At 48.6% G+C, this 14,252-nt stretch overlaps 1 pseudogene; it reads left to right on the top strand.

Annotated features, from left to right (window-relative positions):
• Positions 1-692: 692 nt before the first annotated feature.
• On the top strand, positions 693-11,340 carry LOC118379871 (tumor necrosis factor receptor superfamily member 11B-like; annotated as a pseudogene).
• Positions 11,341-14,252: the final 2,912 nt, after the last annotated feature.

Raw genomic sequence — 14,252 nt, 5'->3', positions numbered from 1 at the left:
TAGTGTATGGCTTGTCAACCTGAGGATCTATGACCACTGTATGGCTTGTCAACCTGAGGATCTATGACCACTGTATGGCTTGTCAACCTGAGGATCTATGACCTAGTGACGATGCTCTGCTGGTCACTTGTAGTAATAACTAGTCATTTCATATAGACCTATGAGTTAATGTACTTACACAAATATGCCTTGTCACACGCTTTGTCATTATGTCATCTGTTTTCACGCAAATATGCCTTGTCACACGCTTTGTCATCATGTCATCTGTTTTCACTCAAATATGCCTTGTCACACGCTTTGTCATCTCTGTCAAATATCATCATACTGGATGCATGAAGGACCTGATACAGTCTCCGATTCTCACTTCTTCTCTGTTCTAAAGCAGGATGTGGTAGATGGCGTTATAGCACCGTTTAGTAGTTTACTCCTGTCTAAACAATGAACCTCCACACTTCCACTGCTGCTTCATGATGAGAACCACCAGCAGGTGATGGGGAAACCCACTATGATTGTCGCCAAGACCTTCAGGGGTCGAGGACTCAAAGGCATAGAGAACACAGATTGTAACCATACAGTACTTGTAACTTGACATATTGGAAATGTATAACCTGAAGAGGCTTGATGTGAAAAGAGCCATTTCTCTCAGATTGTGATTAAAAACATGATCCCCCACCTGTAAAGAAATAAAGAAAATGATCTTGGTCAGGTGTCATAAATTGGAAGTTTGTTTTGTGTTCTTCTCTCTAGGTACACCGGAGATAGACACGGGGTGTGAGGCGTGTCCGCAGGGCCTGTTCTCCAGCCGGATGTCTGCCAGCGAGCCGTGTGTGCCTCACAGGAACTGCTCTGAGCTGGGGCTTGAAGACCCTCCGACCGGGGACCCCCACCCAGAACACACTGTGTGAGAACAAGGCTGAAGGATCTGTCCTGGAGTGCTCCCAACACCACACACAGTGTCACACTGGTGAGAATATACAGGATAATGGTGATATATGCCAGACTCTCTTATCCAAAGCGATTTCATACATTGTTGTTGTTTTTTTGTATGGGTGGCCCCAGCGAATCAAACCCACTACCTTTGGCGTTGCGAACGCCACGCTCTACCTCCTGAGCTACACATGACCACAGCACATGCACCACGTAATGTCTATTAAAAAAGGAATGAGCATCCCTAGTCCACAGCTCTGCACGACGACCCGCTCAGCTTCACACCGACTAAATGACCACAGTGTCTGACTCCTGTACTTTTACTAAGTATGTGAGTCTGAATGGGACAGATGTGCAACAGAGGTTTTAATGAGTAACTTCACCTGAAACTGTTTTCCATCCCCAAGAAACCTCGGCTCTCCAGGTCCTCTTGCAGCAGCAGGCAACACTGGTTGAAACCCAGTTAATCACAGCTGCCTACAGCGTTTCACTTGAACAGCAGGTCAACATCATCCCACTAACTCCAGCATCATCCCACTGACTCCACTAACGTCATCCCACTGACTCAGTAACTCCAGACGTCATCCCACTAACTCCAGCTCCAGTAACTCCAGACGCATCCCACTGACTCCAGGTAACTCCAGACGCCATCCCACTGACTTCAGTAACCTAGACGTCATCCCACTGACTCATCCCACTAACTCCAGTAACCTACAACTCCAGTAACTCCAGACGTCATCCCACTACCTCCAGACGTCATCCACTAACTGCAGTAACTCCAGACGTCATCCCATCCCACTCCAGACCCACTAACTCCAGATGTCATCCCACTAACTCAGATGTCATCCCACTGACTCCCTCAGACGTCATCCCACTGACTCCAGACGTCATCCCACTCCAGAACTCCAGACGTCATCCCTAACTGAGAAACTCCAGACGCCATCCCACTAACTGCAGCAACTCCAGACGTCATCCCACTAACTGAGTAACTCCAGACGTCATCCCACTAACTGCAGTAACTCAGACGCATCCACTAACTGCAGCAACCCAGACGTCATCCCACTGACTCCAGACGTCATCCCACTAACTGCCATCCCACTAACTGCAGCAACTCCAGACGTCATCCCACTAACTGCAGCACGTCATCCCACTACTGCAGCAACTCCAGACGTCATCCCACTGCAACTCCAGACGTCATCCCACTGACTGCAGCAACTCCAGACGTCATCCCACTAACTGCAGCAACTCCAGACGCCATCCACTGACTGCAGCAACTCCAGACGTCATCCCACTAACTCCAGACGTCATCCCACTGACTCAGACGCCATCCCACTGACTCAGACGTCATCCCACGTCATAACTGCATCCACTAACTCAGACGTCATCCCACTAACTCAGACGTCATCCCACTAACTCCAGCGCCATCCACCCACTCCAGACGTCATCCCACTAACTCCAGTAACTCCAGACAGTTTTTTCTTGAGCAGATGGTCTGGGGGCCGGAACACAATTACAGATAATTTGTAGACTGCAAATTGACCGCAGGAAGCCCAAACATATATAATATTTGACTAATACATAATAATTTCAAACCTTGCATACATTTGTATAGGGTGGCTCACCCATCCCACATCCAATAGGGCTTCACATCCCATAGGGCGGCTCACATCCCATAGGGCGGCTCACATCCCATAGGGCGGCTCACATCCCATAGGGTGGCTCACATCCCATAGGGGCGGCTCACATCCCATAGGGCGCTCACATCCCATAGGGCGGCTCACATCCCATAGGGCGCCTCACATCCCATAGGGCGGCTCACATCCCATAGGGCGGCTCACATCCCATAGGGCGGCTCACATCCCATATCAATAGGGCGCTCATCCCATAGGGCGGCTCACATCCCACTCATCCCATAGGGCGGCTCACATCCCATAGGGCGCCTCACATCCCATAGGGCCTCACATCCCAATAGGGCGGGCTCACATCCCATAGGGCGGCTCACATCCCATAGGGGCGGCTCACATCCCATAGGGCGGCTCACATCCCATAGGGCGCTCACATTCCATAGGGCGGCTCACATCCCATAGGGCGGCTCACATCCCATAGGGCGGCTCACATCCATAGGGTGGCTCACATCCCATAGGGCGCTCACATCCATAGGGCGGCTCACATCCCATAGGGGCTCACATCCATAGGGCGGCTCACATCCCATAGGGCGGCTCACATTCCATAGGGCGGCTCACATCCCATAGGGTGGCTCACATTCCATAGGGCGGCTCACAAATGGCCCATCGTCGTCCCGGTTAGGGTTTGGCCGGTGTAGGCCGTCATTGTAAATAGGAATTTGTTCTTATCTGACTTGCCAAGTTAAATAAAGGTTAAATCAAATAAAACGTTTACGATCACGTGTCTTTCTAGTTTACGTGGGAATACTTGGGAACAGATTTCCTAAATTAAAATCAATTGGAGCTGATTTGCTGGGGTTTTTACAGTATCTTATGCCCAACCATGAAAAACATGTTCGTTTCTTTGCTCACAGGTCGTCAGTTTGGGTCTTACTCAGGCTGAAACCATGAAGAATGCTGCTGAGAACACACACACACACACACACACACACACACACACACACACACACACACACACACACACACACACACACACACACACACACACACACACACACACACACACACCACAGAACCACAACACATTAGACTGAGCCTGATGAGTCTCCCAGGAGACCAAACACAGTACAGAGTTCTCATTCTAGAACCTGAACGATGCAAACAGAACACCTGTCTTCCATCACACCATCTCTGCTGTGTGATGTATCACAATGAGCCGTGTCAGGGGGAGGTTGACTTCCATGAGAATCAACTCTTCACATGAACCTGAGTTCCTATAGGATGACTAACAACTCTCAGAGTAGAACACCCAGAACTCTTACTTTCCCTGGGGACTGACGCTCTCCTTAACAATTCATTCAGGATTTGTTTTCGTAGGACATACAATTACAATGATTCAGTCGTTCTATTTCTATGGTGACAAAGAATTAGAAAATAGTTTGAAGTAAAAATTTCAAATTGAGAGGAAATATATCTATGCCGTTGGTTGCTCTAAGTCAGACCTGCTGTAGGTCAGACCTGCTGTAGGTCAGACCTGCTGTGAGTCAGACCTGCTGTGAGTCAGACCTGCTGTGAGTCAGACCTGCTGTGAGTCAGACCTGCTGTGAGTCAGACCTGCTGTAAGTCAGACCTGCTGTGTAAGTCAGACCTGCTGTGTAAGTCAGACCTGCTGTAAGTCAGACCTGCTGTAAGTCAGACCTGCTGTGTAAGTCAGACCTGCTGTGTAAGTCAGACCTGCTGTGTAAGTCAGACCTGCTGTAAGTCAGACCTGCTGTGAGTCAGACCTGCTGTGTAAGTCAGACCTGCTGTGAGTCAGACCTGCTGTGTAAGTCAGACCTGCTGTGTAAGTCAGACCTGCTGTGTAAGTCAGACCTGCTGTGTAAGTCAGACCTGCTGTAAGTCAGACCTGCTGTAAGTCAGACCTGCTGTGTAAGTCAGACCTGCTGTGTAAGTCAGACCTGCTGTAAGTCAGACCTGCTGTGTAAGTCAGACCTGCTGTGTAAGTCAGACCTGCTGTGAGTCAGACCTGCTGTAAATCAGACCTGCTGTGTAAGTCAGACCTGCTGAAGGTCAGACTTGCTATAAATCAGACCTGCTGTGTAAGTCAGACCTGTTGTAGGTCAGACCTGCTATAAATCAGACCTGCTGTGTAAGTCAGACCTGTTGAAGGTCAGACTTGCTATAAATCAGACCTGCTGTAAGTCAGACCTGCTGTAAGTCAGACCTGCTGTAAATCTATCAGTAGGTGCAGACAATTCTCATCCTGAGAACTTAAAGCAGTACATCTCAATTTACCCAGTACTTTTCCATCATTGCACATTGCAGGTATACAAAGGTTATCACATAAATACAGTAATCATGGCATCAGTGTAGCCCCACACCCGGCCACCAGGGTAACCCCCAACCAACTCAGCCCTGCTGTAGGTCAGACCTGCATCCCAAAATGGCACCCTATTACCTATATAGTGCACTACTTTTGACCGGAGCCCTATTGAAAGTAGTGCACTATAAAGGGAATGCGGTGCACTTTAGGAGTCAACTACAGACTTAGGAACGAAGCCAGAAGTACATAAGGAGGAAGGAGGAGAGGCTGTGAGGGGAAATGAGTGTGTCGCCGCTGGGATGGAACAAAGAAGTGAGAGGAAGTGATGTTTTCATTATCTGGTCTGGTAATGACTGGATACCCTCCATTACACACACACACACACACACACACACACACACACACACACACACACACACACACACACACACACACACACACACACACACACACACACCAGCATCAGAGTGAGCCTGATGAGTCTCCCAGGAAACCAAACACAGTACTGAGTTCTAGAACCAGAACGATGCACACAGAACACCTTTGTTCCATCACAGCAGGTCTGCTGTGTGACGTATCACAGTGAGCCGTATCAGGGGGGGAGGTTGAGGTCCATGTGACGTATCACAGTGAGCCGTATCAGGGGGGGAGGTTGAGGTCCATGTGACGTATCACAGTGAGCCGTATCAGGGAGGAGGTTGAGGTCCATGTGACGTATCACAGTGAGCCGTATCAGGGGGGGAGGTTGAGGTCCATGTGACGTATCACAGTGAGCCGTATCAGGGGAGGTTGAGGTGACGGGAGGGGGAGGTTGAGGTCCATGTGACGTATCACAGTGAGCGTATCAGGGGGAGGTGAGGTCCATGTGACGTCATGAGCCGTATCAGGGGGGAGGTTGAGGTCCATGTGACGTATCACAGTGAGCCGTATCAGGGGGGGAGGTTGAGGTCCATGTGACGTATCACAGTGAGCCGTATCAGGGGGAGGTTGAGGTCCATCTCACAGTGAGCCGCGGGGGAGGTTGAGGTCCATCTCCACAGGCGTTGAGGTGAACTGGTGCTCATCATCTAGTGATTTGATATCTGTTCAATAGAATAAATGAATGTTTATTTGATAGAACCTGAAACAGAAAGGCTGTTTTTGGAATAGGATACAATTATGGTCCCAATAGAGTAAACCCAACACATCTGTCTCTTCACACAGAATCAATCAACATCTCAATGTATCGGAAAGAAAACATGTACCTAAGTACCAGGATGTAACGTCAGTGTCCTCTCTCTCTCTCTCTCCCTCTGTCTCAGACGTGTCGCTGTGTGAGGAGGCCATCTTCCAGTCTCTGGCGTCTCTCCGTCTGTCCTCCGTTCCCCTGGAGCGTCTCCTGGAGAGCCTGCCTGGGAAGAAGGTGGACAGGAAGAGTCTGGAGAAGCTTAAGAAGGCCTGCTCCCCCCAGCAGCAGATACTACTCCTGTTGAGACTCTGGAGAGAACAGAACAAAGACCAGGTTAAACTCTACGGCATCATTCAAGGTCAGTAGGATCCGTTTAGTAGAGCTCTGCTATTGGCTGCTGCATATGAGTTCTAAAGACTTTTATCCAATGAGAGGGTCGAGAATGCCTGGTCATTTTGGAATAGGATACAATTTTATGGTCCGTTCAAAAGAGCAAAACCTGGGCACATCAGTCTCTTCACACAGAATCAATCCAGCACATCATCCTGTATCGGAAAGGGCTCATCATAGCCCCGTGATATGCAACTGTTCAGGGAAGTCAGGAACCAATACACGCAGTCAGTCAGGAAAGCTAAGGCCAGCTCTTCTCAGAAGTTTGCATCCTGTAGCTCCAACTTCCAAAAAGTTCTGGGACACTGTGAAGTCCATGGTTCCCAAGAGCACCTCCTCCCAGAGCCTGCATTGAGGCTAGGAAAACACGGTGGACATAAATCCATGATTATCAAAACTTCAATAAGCACTTCTCCCTGGCCAGCCTTCCGCCTGGCTACTCCTGTTCGGCCAACAGCTCCGCCCCCTGGTTCCACAAAGCCTCTCCAGGTTACCCAAATCCAGATAGCATGTTCTGAAGAGCTGCAAAACCTGGACCCGTACAAATAGCTAGGCTGACAATCTGGACCCTGCATATTTCTAAAACTATCTGCCGCCATTGTCCAGGGTCCTATTACCAGCCTGTTCAACCTCTCTTTCATATCTATTATCCAAATTGAGGGGTCCAGTCATCCCCTCTTCAAAGGGGGGAGACACCCTGGACCCAAACTGCTATAGACCTGTATCCATCCTGCCCTGCCTATCTAAGGTTATCCAAAGCCAAGTCAGGTTAGGTCACTGGGCTCATCTATCTATTATCCCACCGTATTTCTCCCGCTGATGCAATCTGGTTTCCAGGTTAGGGGTGTCACACTCAAGGTACTAAATGATATCATAACCGCCATCGATAAAAGACAGTACTGTCCAGGTTAGGGACCTGTCCAGGTTAGGGTGTCCAGGTTAGGGGTGTCAGGCAGACTCAACAGCTGGTTTTTAGATGACTGCCTTAGGGGTGTCCAGGTTACTTTGCAGACAGAGTTCAGTGATGTCAAATTAGGGGTCCAGGTTAGGGGTCCTCTGGCAGTCTCTATGGGTGTGCCACAGGGTTCAATTCTCGGGCCACTCTTTTCTCTGTATATATCAATGATGTTGCTCTTGTTAGGGCTTCCCTGATCCACCTCTACGCAGACGACACCATTCTATATACTTTCGGCCCGTCATTGGACACTGTGCTATCCAACCTCCAAACGAGCTTCAATGCCATACAGCACTCCTTCCGTGGCCTCCAACTGCTCTTAAACGGTGTAAAACCAAATGCATGCTTTTCAGGTTCGCTTCTGCACCCGCATGCTCGACTAGCATCACCACCCTGGATGGTTCCAACCTTGAATATGTGGACATCTATAAGTACCTAGGTGTCTGGCTAGACTGCAAACTCTCCTTCCAGACTCACATCAAACATCTCCAATCAAAAATCAAATCCAGAGTCGGCTTTCTATTCCGTCAACAAAAGCCTCCTTCACTCACGCTGCCAAGGTTACCTAGTAAAACTGACTATCCTACCGATCCTCGACTTCGGCGATGTCATCTACAAAATGGCTTCAACACTCTACTCAGCAAACTGGATGCAGTCTATCACAGTGCCATCCGTTTTGTCACTAAAGCACCTTATACCACCCACCACTGACTTGTATGCTCAGGGCTGGCCCTCACTACATATTCGTGCCAGACCCACTGGCTCAGGTCATCTACAAGTCCATGCTAGGTAAAGCTCCGCCTTATCTCAGTTCACTGGGTCACGATGGCAACACCCATCCGTAGGCGTCCAGCAGGTGTATCTCACTGATCATCCCTAAAGCCAACACCTCATTTAAGGGGCTGTTCCAGTACTCTGCTGCCTGTGACTGGAACAATTGGTGTCCTGAAGTTGGAGACTTTATCTCCCTCTCCAACTTCAAACATCAGCTGTCCAGCAGCTAACCGATCGCTGCAGCTGTCCATAGTCTATAGGTAAATAGCTCACCCTTTTTCACCTACCTCATTCCCATACTGTTTTTATACTGTTTTTATTTATTTACTTTTCTGCTCTTTTGCACACCAATATCTCTACCTGTACATGCCCATCTGATCATTTATCACTCCAGTGTTAATCTGCAAAATTGTATTATTCGCCTACCTCCTCATGCCTTTTGCACACATTGTATATAGACTGCCCATTTTTTTCTACTGTGTTATTGACTTGCTAATTGTTTACTCCATGTGTAACTCTGTGTTGTCTGTTCACACTGCTATGCTTTATCTTGGCCAGGTCGCAGTTGCAAATGAGAACTTGTTCTCAACTAGCCTACCTGGTTAAATAAAGGTGAAATAAAAAAATAAAAATTATGTCCTGGGCTCATCATATCTATTATCCAATGAGAGGGTCCTGTTATGTCCTGGGCTCATCATATCTATTATCCAATGAGAGGGTCCTGTTATAATATAATATATGCCATTTAGCAGACGCTTTTATCCAAAGCGACTTACAGTCATGTGTGCATACATTCTACTTATGGGTGGTCCCGGGAATCGAACCCACTACCCTGGCGTTACAAGCACCATGCTCTACTAACTGAGCTACAGAAGGACCGTTATGTCCTGGGCTCATCATATCTATTATCCAGTGAACCACTGTGAGTGGAAGTTGTCCAGGTTAGGGCTGTCCAGGTTAGGGGTGTCCAGGTTAAGGGTGTCCAGGTTAGGGGTGTCCAGGTTAAGGGTGTCCAGGTTAAGGGTGTCCAGGTTAAGGGTGTCCAGGTTAGTCTGTCCAGGTTAGGCTGTCCAGGTTAGTGTCCAGGTTAGGGGCTGTCCAGGGTGTCCAGGTTAAGGGGCTGTCCAGGTTAAGGGTTACAGTCCAGGTTAGGGGTGTCCAGGTTAGGGGTGTCCAGGTTAGGCTGGTAGGTTAGGGGTGTCCAGGTTAAGGGTGTCCAGGTTAAGGGCTGTCCAGGTTAAGGTGGCTGTCCAGGTTAGGGGTGTCCAGGTAAGGTTATTGGTCAGCTGTCCAGGTTAAGGGAATAGCAACAAATGTCCAGGTTATAGCAGAGACTGACTCAACCATCACACGAGTTCCCAGCCATCCCCATCTTCAGTCAGCTGTTCGTCTACAAAATAGTTTGACATTTTCCTGATGTTCTTCATCCATAACCGTGGTTACGTGGTTATACTAATTGTGGCAGCACTAATCCAGCTGTCTTAAGAGTAGTATCATGACTAACCTTTCTCCATTATATTTTCCACTGTGAGTGGAAGGTGTACAGGTGTCTAAGAGTAGTATCAGTTTAACCTGAGTTCCCCCTCTACCCTGTTGTCTCAGGTGTGAACCACTGTGAGTTAAGGTGTACAGGTGTCTTACAGTAGTATCAGTTTAACCTGAGTTCCTCCTCTACCCTGTTGTCTCAGGTGTGAACCACTGTGAGCGTAAGGTGTCCAGGTATCTAACAGTAGTATCAGTTTAACCTGAGTTCTCCTCTACCCTGTTGTCTCAGGTGTGAACCTCCTCTACCCTGTTGTCTCAGGTGTGAACCACTGTGAGCGTAAGGTGTCCAGGTATATAACAGTAGTATCAGTTTAACCTGAGTTCCCCCCTCTACCCTGTTGTCTCAGGTGTGAACCACTGTGAGCGTAAGGTGTACAGGTGTCTAAGAGTAGTATCAGTTTAACCTGAGTTCCTCCTCTACCCTGTTGTCTCAGGTGTGAACCACTGTGAGCGTAAGGTGTCCAGGTGTGCGGGTTTGAAGAACCTGACCCTGGGTGACCTGATGATGGTGATGAAGAGTCTTCCAGGGGTCCGGGCTCACGAGGAAGACATCAGGGCCGTGGTCTCCTCATGCCGCTCCCAGCAGTACCTCCTGCAGCTCCTACACCTTTGGAAGAAGCAGAACAAGGACCTGGACATTAATAAGGTATTGGTCCGTCACCACCATGCACATTAACACGCCTGCCTTAATCTCCACCAATTATGACTGTGGACATTCCTCATTTGTCCTTTTCTACGTACCAACAAAAAGATAAGATGATCCAATTAGAAGTGTGTTGGGTTTCCTTTGACGAAAGCACCGCAAAGGAGAAGACGGAGTAACTGACTTGATCACTTTGTGTTCTCCTTGATCGTTAAAACGATGTAGTCTGTATATGTATTTGTTTAAAATGGTGCAAAATAAAAGCTAATCTATGAATCCATCAATGAAAGGGTCTGAGTCACAGCCTGAGCAGGCTCCGGCAGCAGGGGGCACCACGGCCGCTCCTCAGGAGCATCAAGAAGATCAACCGGATCATCTCCACCTCCTCCATACACAAGATGTACGAGAAGATGTTCCTCAACATGATCGAGGACGGGACCTGCTTCAACACCAAACCCTACAACCAATAGGAGACATGGGGCGGGTCTAAGGGGGGGGCAGAACTGGGTTTCAAATACTTAAAAAATGTATAATTTGTTAGAGTCTGCCTGGAGTGTCAGATGGATGGGGTTTGACATTTTGTGGTGTTTCTATTGGTTTATTGCTCCAGACAAGCTCAATCAGGGTCAGATAAAGGTTGTAAATTCATGTTTAAAGTATTTGCAACCCAGGTCTGATGGGGGTGGATCCTAACGTCCACTTACGTCACATTTTCATTTGGTCTCCCATTGATATCAATGCATGACTAAGTGAAAATTCAATTTAAATGTAAATTAGGATTAGTCCTAACTGTGTGAAAACCAGGGTTGGGGTCAATTTAGTGGTAATTCAATTCATGAGGATTTTTATTTCTGTTTGTGAATTTGAATTTGAATTCACTTGCTGAATTGACTGAATTAATAATGGCCTTGATTCCACCCTTAGTGAAAAGAGAACTATTTAAAATGTGTATATAGTCTGGTGTTTATAAGGTGAGGTAGAGGGGTGATAGGGAAGGGGGGTGATAGGGAAGGGGGTGATAGGGAAGGGGGTGATAGGGAAGGGGGGTGATAGGGAAGGGGGGGATAGGGAAGGGGGTTGATGGGGAAGGGGGGTGATAGGGAAGGGGGTGATAGGAAGGGGTTGATGGGGAAGGGGGTGATAGGGAAGGGGGTGATAGGGAAGGGGGTGATAGGGAAGGGGTTGATGGGGAAGGGGGTGATAGGGAAGGGGGTGATAGGGAAGGGGTTGATGGGGAAGGGGGTGATAGGGAAGGGGGTGATAGGGAAGGGGGTGATAGGGAAGGGGGGTGATAGGGAAGGGGTTGATGGGGAAGGGGGGTGATAGGGAAGGGGGTGATAGGGAAGGGGGTTGATAGGGAAGGGGGTGATAGGGAAGGGGGTGATAGGGAAGGGGGTGATAGGGAAGACATGATAGGGAAGGGGGTTGATGGGGAAGGGGGTGATAGGGAAGGGGGTGATAGGGAAGGGGGGGGTGATAGGGAAGGGGGGTGACATGGAAGGGGGGGGTGATGGGGGGTGATAGGGAAGGGGGGTGAAATGAAGGGGGTGATAGGGGAAGGGGGTGATGGGGAAGGGGGGTGATAGGGAAGGGGGGGTCGTCTTGCTTTTTCACTGTTTTAAAAGGAGGAGATTTATTTCATAATGAAATGTTTCCTCCGGTGTGTGTTCCAAATGGAACCCTATTCCCTATATAGTGCACTACTACCCAATGGGCCCTGGTCAAAAGTAGTGCACTATATAGGCAATAGGGTGCCATTCCCCCCGCTGTTCTGTGTGGACTGCTGACATCCAAAGCTCTATTGACACTGTCAAAACATTTCAAACATTGTCAGCTTTTATGAATGTACAAAGGAGTGCAATTTGTTTTTATTTAAATGTAATTTTTCTTACCAAATTTGTTTGTAAAAGCTTATTTTTATTTCTCTATTAAAAAAAACTGGATTCTCTGAATGCTGCAGGTTTGAATGTTGTTTGTTTGTAGCTGAAGGGATTTGTTTTGTAAATCATTTTTGTATAAAAAAGGTATGGATCTTTATTTGGGATGTTTTTGGTTGGACCAGCCCTTTTCAAGTCCTTAACATTTGTAAACATTGTCGAAATTATCTGATTAAAATCCATTTGATAAAGTTGTTGTATGTTTTTTGTTAAAGGACAAGTGTATTGTTTTGATTTCCCCTGACATTAGTGTGACAGTTGAGCCCTGGTGTCGTTACTCTCCTGCAGTAACCTGTGCCTGACAGAATGGTTTCTGATACAGGGGAGCCTAGTGGTTAGAGTGGAGGGGCAGCAGGGTAGCCTAGTGGTTAGAGTGGAGGGGCAGCAGGGTAGCCTAGTGGTTAGAGTGGAGGGGCAGCAGGGTAGCCTAGTGGTTAGAGTGGAGGGGCGGCAGGGGAGCCTAGTGGTTAGAGTGGAGGGGCAGCAGGGGAGCCTAGTGGTTAGAGTGGAGGGGCAGCAGGGTAGCCTAGTGGTTAGAGTGGAGGGGCAGCAGGGGAGCCTAGTGGTTAGAGTGGAGGGGCAGCAGGGGAGCCTAGTGGTTAGAGTGGAGGGGCAGCAGGGGAGCCTAGTGGTTAGAGTGGAGGGGCAGCAGGGGAGCCTAGTGGTTAGAGTGGAGGGGCAGCAGGGTAGCCTAGTGGTTAGAGTGGAGGGGCAGCAGGGGAGCCTAGTGGTTAGAGTGGAGGGGCAGCAGGGGAGCCTAGTGGTTAGAGTGGAGGGGCAGCAGGGTAGCCTAGTGGTTAGAGTGGAGGGGCAGCAGGGTAGCCTAGTGGTTAGAGTGGAGGGGCGGCAGGGTAGCCTAGTGGTTAGAGTGGAGGGGCGGCAGGGTAACCTAGTGGTTAGAGTGGAGGGGCGGCAGGGTAACCTAGTGGTTAGAGTGGAGGGGCAGCAGGGTAGCCTAGTGGTTAGAGTGGAGGGGCAGCAGGGTAGCCTAGTGGTTAGAGTGGAGGGGCGGCAGGGTAGCCTAGTGGTTAGAGTGGAGGGGCGGCAGGGTAGCCTAGTGGTTAGAGTGGAGGGGCAGCAGGGTAGCCTAGTGGTTAGAGTGGAGGGGCGGCAGGGTAGCCTAGTGGTTAGAGTGGAGGGGCAGCAGGGTAGCCTAGTGGTTAGAGTGGAGGGGCAGCAGGGTAGCCTAGTGGTTAGAGCGTTGGACTAGTAACTGGAAGGTTGCAAGTTCAAATCCCTGAGCTGACAAGGTACAAATCTGTCGTTCTGCCCCTGAACAGGCTGTTAACCCACTGTTCCTAGGCCGTCAATGAAAATAATAATTTGTTCTTAACTGACTTGCCTAGTAAAATAAAGGTAAAATAAAAAATAAATACACACCACTCCTCCTATTGACTCAGTCTTGTTACGGGCATTTCAATCTCCTAACAATTTGCTTATTAAGAAACAGGAAATAGCTTCCTCATTACACTTCCTCATTAGACTCAATAAGGACGTGGTATTCCTTCCTTAACATCTAGTGTTTATGTGAAGCTTCAGTGTACAGCTGAGATGTCCACACTGTCCTGTGCTATGAAATGACTTGACTCATCTTTACTCTCCGGAAAAATTACTATGTGAAGGTTATTCACTGTGTCATCTTGTCTCCTGGAAGGTTATTCACTGTGTCATCTTGTCTCCTGGAAGGTTATTCACTGTGTCATTCTGTCTCCTGGAAGGTTATTCACTGTGTCATTCTGTCTCCTGGAAGGTTATTCACTGTGTCATTCTGTCTCCTGGAAGGTGGTTCACTCTGTCATCTTGTCTCCTGGAAGGTTATTCACTGTGTCATTCTGTCTCCTGGAAGGTTATTCACTGTGTCATCTTGTCTCCTGGAAGGTTCTTCACTGTGTCATTCTGTCTCCTGGAAGGTTATTCACTCTGTCATCTTGTCTCCTGGAAGGTTCTTCACTGTGTCATCTTGTC

Source organism: Oncorhynchus keta, unplaced genomic scaffold (assembly GCF_023373465.1).
Source record: "Oncorhynchus keta strain PuntledgeMale-10-30-2019 unplaced genomic scaffold, Oket_V2 Un_contig_8871_pilon_pilon, whole genome shotgun sequence".
NCBI classification, from domain to species: Eukaryota; Metazoa; Chordata; class Actinopteri; order Salmoniformes; family Salmonidae; genus Oncorhynchus; species Oncorhynchus keta.
The sequence above is the reverse complement of the archived record's forward strand: the minus strand, read 5'-3'. Positions and strand labels throughout refer to the sequence as shown.